Source organism: Formica exsecta, unplaced genomic scaffold (genome assembly GCF_003651465.1).
Source record: "Formica exsecta isolate Colony F162 unplaced genomic scaffold, ASM365146v1 scaffold111, whole genome shotgun sequence".
Taxonomy (NCBI): domain Eukaryota; kingdom Metazoa; phylum Arthropoda; class Insecta; order Hymenoptera; family Formicidae; genus Formica; species Formica exsecta.
In genome coordinates, this window is record NW_021848451.1 from 604,503 (window position 1) to 612,035 (window position 7,533).

The 7,533-nt window shown below is 33.9% G+C and overlaps 1 protein-coding gene across 1 annotated transcript in view; it reads left to right on the forward strand.

Moving 5' to 3' along the window:
- Window positions 1–3,527: 3,527 nt before the first annotated feature.
- LOC115236571 (glutamate receptor ionotropic, kainate 1-like) overlaps window positions 3,528–7,533 on the forward strand; it is a 104,741-nt gene continuing 100,735 nt past the window's right edge. The window contains exon 1 of the mRNA XM_029809113.1: window positions 3,528–4,379. The gene's annotated coding sequence lies outside the window, so the exon portion shown is untranslated. The remainder of the gene's footprint in view (window positions 4,380–7,533) is intronic.

The window sequence follows — 7,533 nt, forward strand, 5'->3', positions numbered from 1 at the left end:
TCGCTCATACGGATAATATCACGTACCGCGTGTATTGCTCGATATAAAATTAAAAAATACTGTCCTCTCGCGTACGGTAAATAAAATAGATGAAATTATACGTACGCTCATCGAGATTTCATCAGTTTACTGAAAAGGAAACTATCATGAAAATGTTCATTGAAATACGCGTTTAGATTTTATGTGCTGGCTGAAAAAAACGACGATTTATCATTTATTATGTGTAAATTTTTCACATTAAAAGTAGATCCTTAATTGTTCAAATGAGAAATTTATTATAATATTACTCGTGTGATACCGCTGACGGTGCCACGCTCATCAGTCGTAGGTAAGAAGTTTGCTTTTTATATGTAGCTGTCACCACAGTTTATTATCCCATTAAGAGAGAGGATATCATGCGCGCCGAGTTATATGCTTTCGCGAAAATTTTGTCAGCAGTTTTCTTGGGGTTCTGCCAGAATGTCACTATATGTTATTAAAAAAAAGACGTGGAGGGTTAATGCTTGATGATAATTGAAAACATTGATGAAAGAATTATATTGCATATAAATACGTTTTATAAAGAGTATTGACGTCAGATATATATGTATATGACCGCTATGACAGATATTTTTTAATTTAATCGTTTTTCCCGATATCACAGAACGGAGAATATATCAGGGAAATAATATTGACAGGGATTTTCTCTCAGTGGCAAAGAAGTTCGTTAAAAATTTTTTTTCTTTATTTCGTTGATCGAAGGGCGAGCAAATGAAATAAACTGCTCATTAGCTTTCAACGAACCGTGACATTTCGATTTAATTTTTAATGCGCACAGAAAACAGAATTTTTTTTTCTTGCATTTTATCTTCTTTTCAGAGAGTTTAATTAAATCGTATTCAATGAGAAAGTACACGAAAATGAATAAGTCAGATTTTTTTAAAAAAGAAATGGATGTAATCTTCGTATGTTTGCCATGATAAAAAGAACATTTTTAACAATAATTGCCAGTTATATCTTGATAAATTAACGCTCTCTATGTTATCGAGATTCCATAGTAAATTACATTAATTTCTTGCAAGCAATAATAAAAAATTATTTGATAATGTAAAGAAGAAGTAAATTGCAATAAAGGAGATCAAAAAGAGTTCTGTTAGCTGATAGTGGCGTCTTGAAAAGCCATTGTCATTATAAAGATTCAAGATATAATATATTATCGTCTTATAACGTCTCATAATTCTTATTACTAAAGTTGAGAATACTATGTACACCGTGACAAAAGCCATAACTTCGAGTATAGCTTAAAATGTCAGAAGTTAAATTTTTTATATTTACATTCAATGTCTTTCAAAAGTGTTAGCCTTTACATTTTTACAGTGAAAAATAATTTAAGATAAAAACATCAATGAGCTGAAATGTAAATGGAAAATTAAATAAATTATAGATAAAAAAGATGGTGCCTTAAATAAATTAGTTTTATTATGGCATTACTGTTTTTATTACAAATTCTACAGACTTCACAGTATATATTTACATCAAAGTTTATTCATGTTTAATAGATAGATCAAGATTTACACTATAGCCTAAAGTTAGAAATTACAACATTATAAATTCTCTGCAGAAGATTTAAAAAGACTACGTGCTCGCCGTAGCTCCAATAGAACGAATACCATTTGTTCGGTGAAAATTAATCGAATTGTGTTCGCGAACGAATCTCTGCCGCGTAAGACTCGTTGAAATGATTTCTTTTATCTCGGGAAAAGACGAGCGGACCGGGAAGTATATTCCTTTTAAAAATCTGGCTTTAAGAATGAGAGATTTCACGAGTAACGGATGACAGTTAAGAGAGGGCGACAGAGTTTAGGCGGACATCATCGTTGATGAATGCGAACTTTATCTCAATCCTCTTTGCATAGGAAGTGGTCAGGCTCGTTGTCCACTAACGCGGATAAAACGACTTCGTTTCGTTCGTCGGTCCCCTATCTCTGCACTCTTCCAGAGAAAGTATAGAATCAACTTAGATACTTTTTTCTCTTTTCCCTCGCGCTCCCTCTCCTTCTCTCACTACCACCCTTTACTTTCATTCTTTCCGCTTTTTGCTTGGCACCGCAACGCGGAGAACCCTCGGAGCCATTTCGTAGTCGATATATGCGCTGCTTCGCTTATCCTACCCTTAAACCTTTGTATGCTCCATTTGCGATTTTCTCCTAAGTTTTATAGTTTCAGTAACGCCGTTTCTCTCATATTTTTGCGTTATCTCCCGCTGAAGGATACAAATGTTTAGGATATTAATAGCTCTCTTTCTGTCTCTCTCTTGGACTAGTAATATATAATTACAAATTTATCTCGAGCGAACATTAACAAACCACATGTGCGAAGCAATCCGATTCCTTCCTAGCGCGAGATCTTTCTCCACCGGCATAAATCCCGCGCGATGAAGCTTTAATTCCTTCTCGCAAAACGTACGACGCGAGCATTGTCAAATATACGAGCTTAATTCAAGAGCGTGGTCAGACTAGGGCGGGCGCAGTAATCCAAGTGGGAAGCAATTTCGGTTCTTCATCAGACTGCCTTATGTACTTACAACGAAAAGAGAGTGGTCCTCAGCGCTTGATGCTATTCCCAGCGAAAGCGTGCAGCCTGCGTTCGCCTCTTTCAACTCCTTTTTATTCCATCTCTTCTCTCCCAGGGCATCTTGCGCGACGACGGTATCCTCGGCAATTTTTACACCGTGTCTTTAAAGCCTACATGGCACTTCGAGATATCGCGAGATTGGATTGGGGGTATCTTTATCGAAAAGTATGGTCAGTGTCGAGGAAACTCGATAATCCGATAATAAGATGCAACTAGATTTCTTGCAGCAAGCTTTTAACAAGAAACAATATCGCGGCGAGTCTCTCTGATTTATACATTAGTTCAATATCATTCTTTGCTAAAATTTTATGTTTCAAAGTTCCTAGTTTGAAATAAATCTGTTCTTGAAGCACCAAGTTTCTTAATTACAAATAACTGGAAATAAAAACTTTTCGCAAATTAAGTTTCAAAAAAATCAGAGATGAGAAATGAGGAATATATATTTATTAATTTAATTAGTATTTTCTTTTTCTTGACGAAGGGTAGAGAGCACAAATCGATTTCTATTTAAAGATGGTAATTTACGGATTTTCGATCGTAATTTATATACCTTCGATTGATAATTACAAAGTATCAACGTGACGCTGGTCAGGGTCGCGCGAATCCGCTAACCCAGATAAACGGAGATAGGTCCCTTTTTCCACGGGATTGTCTTCAGCATTCGCGTAGAATGTCGAAGGAGGATTCCGTGTTTCGTGCACGTCATCCTTTTCTCTTACATGGTTTGTATGTGAGTGTATCTCTATCTCATTCGTCTCCGTCTCTCTTCCTCATTCTCCTCATCTCTCACTCTCTCTCTCTCTCCATCGTACAACCACCCCTTTCGAGCCACCCTCGAAAGCCACCCACTACCCCGCACTGGCTGTCCGCGCACTCGTCCGGGGGTGGCGGTAAGTTCTCGCGCAGCCAGTGCCCGCGCGTCTCTCGCGATCGTCGGACCGCGCGTACGTAAAACGGGGTGATTCTCGTCATCGTCGCGCGTGGATGTTCTCGCAAGCCGGTCGGGAGGACTCTCGCGTGACCTAGTGCGTGACCGCGAATAAGCTCGACGTTCCTCCGAAGAAGGCCGCGACGAAGCGTCCGAAGCCGGGATGCTTCGAATCGTTCGACGATCGGATATTCAACGATCGATTCTCGCGATCTCGAGATTCTTCGAAGAGCGACGGTGATCGCGACGTGCGCAAAACTTGGCGAGAGTTTTTGTCTTACGGATGAATGATGTTGTGTCTCGGTTGAAAGGAGACTTCAGTCTCGAAAAAATCGTGTTCCGATCTCGCAAGTCGGACTGCTCGAGTTTTGTGATTTTCCGAAACAAGAGTATCGATCGATCGATATACGTTGTAAATCTCAACGATAGAGATTCTGTCATTGGACAAGCGCAGATTCTTGAATACATCTTTTTTAAGAACGCTTTGACACAAATATATCGATAAGGCGACTAAGATGACGTAGATTTTTATACTCATAGCAATAAGGAATGAACGAGCGATATAAAAATCGGGAAAAGCGCGATAAGATTCATCGCCCGAGCATGCGACAAGGATCGAGGTAACTTTATATGAGCAAAGTGCAGGGATATTGGAGCACGTCGAGGATTAAAGGAGACGCATTGGAATGTTAAGAGCATCGTCGGGCGGTCCTCAATCGACTCGAGCGAGTGAGAGAAGCGTCTCGTCTTTTCAACGTGAGAATCGTCGATGGCAATCATGCTGTGCAGGACGAGACTCGTGAGGTGTGTCGACACCTTCTACGTCGCATAGACGCGCGTGAGTGTTATCTCGAGTTACCAGTTATTGTATCGAGAAAATTATATAGTATGGAAAAATGCATGCGTAGGGTGTTTCGAGAGGAAATACAAAGTCTTTGATGATTTTATAATTTTAAATGAAAAATGATATAAAGCAGTTTTTATCGGCTAAAATTAACAACAGTAATCCTGTCTAATACCATCTTCAAAAAAAAAATGAATAATTAATTACACATCCTAGTTAATTTTAACTAATTTTTATAGAACTTCGCTTTTATTGCTTTAATGTTATTTATACATAGTTCGAACTTATAGTTCATAAGCTGAAACAAATTTAATTTATTTAAAATCTAAATCAAAAACAAAAAAATGCTCATTATTTTTTTACACAGATCTTGAAACGCTTATATCACAATTGAAAATCATACGGCGTTTTCTATCCCATAACCAGTTTTAAAATTAGCCGATAAAATTATTTCATCCCGAAATACTTTAGATACATATACGATACAAACACGAAAGTGGTGCTGCAATAAAAAGAATGAGGGCAATAAATAGTATTAGTACAGTATCGAAAAGCACACAATTCGTGGCTGTCAGCCTTACTAACGAGCACGCAAATTGTTCAAAAGCCTGGCGGAATTGCGTTCATAAATACGAGATTTTAGTATCATAGAATATTTGAAAGAGGAAACGTATTCATGACACCAAGTCTTACAACTTTTTAAGGAATATTTTAATAATTAATAAAACATTACCTTTGAGAAAGTTCATATTATGACAACATTAAAGTAATTCATTATTTAATATTTAGTTTTGATTTAATTTATTTGTTTATTACACGAATTTTTATACAATTTTTATAACTTACAAAACACGCTTGTGTAAATATATGCGTGTGTTCCATTATCCTTTTTAACATCTTTAAAATAAATTTCACGAATGTTGTGAAATACGATATAAAGAACCTAATTTAGATTTATACGATTTTATTTTTTGTTTTTAATTTTGCTTATTTTCTTTGCCAGAAAATATTGTTGAAGCTGGAGAAAATATAGAAGATAAAGAAAGTTAACATATTTTATATTTATTAATATATTATATATTTCTCTATACACACACACACATATTACAAAATATATAAAGAATAAATAACGATGGATTTTTTAGAATGGCCTTTCAAGTAAGTATGTTCGATTTTTCCGTTGACGTTTACAAATCATTTGCTTGATAATGAAATCGTTGCTAATCCATGTGGTCTAGAATAATAGACGTCGAGGCGCAGTCATTAATCATAATCATTATCACAACGTCCCATCGATACGATTAAGCGTGTTAACATTGTTCATTGTTACAATACGATTCAATTCGAAATGTAATGATATCCGCAAATGCCATGCAATTTCCGATCAAATTACAATTAATAAACAATTTACGACGGTTAAAATACCGTTTGTTCTGCTATTCTGTTTCTCACTCTTATTTTCTTTTCTATTCTCTCATTCTGTATGCACTCTATGCATTGTCAGATGAAGCTACATATAGTTTAATTATATTCGCTAAGACATATTTTCTTATCGCACTTGACTAAATTGTCAACATTTTTAATTTCTTATTTTAATAATTTAATTAAAATATTTATTTATCTTTACTTTTGCTGTATATTTGTCATTTGCCATTATATATGTCATTGCGTTATATAATTCTGTTTTAATTTCATATAAATGTCAACAGAAATCTCTCACATGTTATGAAATTTCAAAACCATTTTTAACAAGTTATTTGATCTATTTTTTTTTTTTTTTTTTTTTTATTTTTTTTTTTTTTTTTTTAATTGTTTTTATCTCTGATTTTTATTTTTTTCGGAATTTTGTGAAAGTATTGTAAGCATCATATTTCGATTTTGAAAACATATGTCTTATTTTCCAAACATGTTATGTAATCAAATTAATCGAATTAGATCTCAAATTGAGATCAAATAATTATCATTTATTTGCAATAAAATATTAACATCATTTGCTTGTTCTTTTTATGCTGGGAGAAGGGGGGGAGGTAATCTTATAACTATTATGTCACTTTTGATGTTGTAAATATCATTTTTTATTTGATCAGAACAGCTTGCATTCGCACAAATCTCATATACATTAAAACGTTGTAAGTAATTTTTTTATAACATTTATGACAGTTGTTTCATTCGATATATCAACAGGGAGCAAACAAAGAAAATTTATCGTACGTGTAAAATTTTGAGCGTTTAATATGTTTAAATTTATTTAAGGGATAAATTACAAATGTGTTTGTATGTGTTCTTATCTTAAATTTAAATATTAAATACATGCATTATGCAGGAATACATTATTTAATTACAAGTTAAATGATAAATTTATGGCAATCATATACAGTATTCGGAATGTATATATTATAATTCATAAACGTATTTCATATCCATAGATCTCGCATTTAATAAGTTCACTCAACGAGTATGATGAATAATTTTGATTAATACTGATGAGAATTCATTTCGTTCACATAAACTATGTAAATTTATGCAGACAATATAAAAGATTATTTTTACATTATGTACACATATATATTGAATAATATAATATAATAGAAATAAAACGGAAAATATAATAAAAAATTAATGAAGAGAATATATCATGTTTTTTGTACATCGTAACTTGAATAAATATTTTTCGATCGAACAAGAAGTGAAATATGCTAGAATATACAATTAAGTGATAAGAACTGAAAAATGTATTGTACATGATACATCTCACAATCAATTAAAAATGCCTTTTGTATTGTTTGCGATATATATACATATAAATATGCATAACAGCATATTAATAATTTACGTTTTTATTTCGCTGCTATAGACTTTTATAAATTAAAATTATAAATAGATTATTACAAATCAATACTATATTCAATCTTCCTCTCGTTATTTATGTTATTTTATAAAAGAAACACCCGAGTAAAATTCGCAGGTTAATGAAACTATTTGGAATCGCTTTATTGCAAATCGCTATATTTTAATTGAAAAAAGTCGCGGGCACTTTTAATGCTGCGTTTTGCACATTTTCAGTTGAAAACGGATACGTTACGCCAAGCGCCGGTCCCTTTTGCCGCGCGCTTACTTCCTATTCGCAAAGAGAAGCTCCCCGAAGAGC